This window comes from Penaeus monodon, chromosome 21, assembly GCF_015228065.2.
Source record: "Penaeus monodon isolate SGIC_2016 chromosome 21, NSTDA_Pmon_1, whole genome shotgun sequence".
NCBI lineage: Eukaryota > Metazoa > Arthropoda > Malacostraca > Decapoda > Penaeidae > Penaeus > Penaeus monodon.
Genome location: NC_051406.1, coordinates 23,001,048 through 23,001,719, shown reverse-complemented (window position 1 = coordinate 23,001,719; position 672 = coordinate 23,001,048).

The following is a 672-nucleotide window of genomic DNA, read 5'->3' as shown; positions in this document are numbered from 1 at the left end:
TTGATGTGCGAGGAGAGGGGACACGTGAGCAAGCGCCGCCGCCTCTACGGACGCTTCTACGGACAGTTAGCCAGTAAAGCACTTAAGACACAAACTACACAAAGTTAAAATAATTGAAATTTGCGTATTAGTAATCGCAAAGCAAAAGAAGTAGAAAAAAAAGTGACGCAGAGTACCTAAATACAACTGGAATCACATTGTTTGACACCCATAGAGTGTACTTTACAACGGAAAAATAGAAATCTTTAAACTGTAATAAAGGAGAAAGAGAGAGAGAGATGGGGGACCGAGGGAGGCCGTGCTATTGAAGTGATCGTGATTCTTTCGACAGTTATACAATTTGTGAAGAAGTCCATATAATTTAGAATATAATCGCAACCGATGCATAGGATACACAGGTAAACATACATTTAAGTATTGTATGTTTATGTTTTAAAACAGTGGTTTACGATTTTATTCCATTCCCGTTGGGTATGATTACGATTAGCATTTATAGCATGTGTACGAGAATTACGTGTAATTGCTGGGGGTAGCAATGACTATGGCAGAAGGGATAACCTTACTAGAAGCTGATTTTAACGTTGAGTGTTATTTTGTCGTATTTTCATATGAACGAGTGTAAATTCAGTCTTTTTTTTTTTTGCCCCCACAGACAGCAGTCCGGAAGGCGTG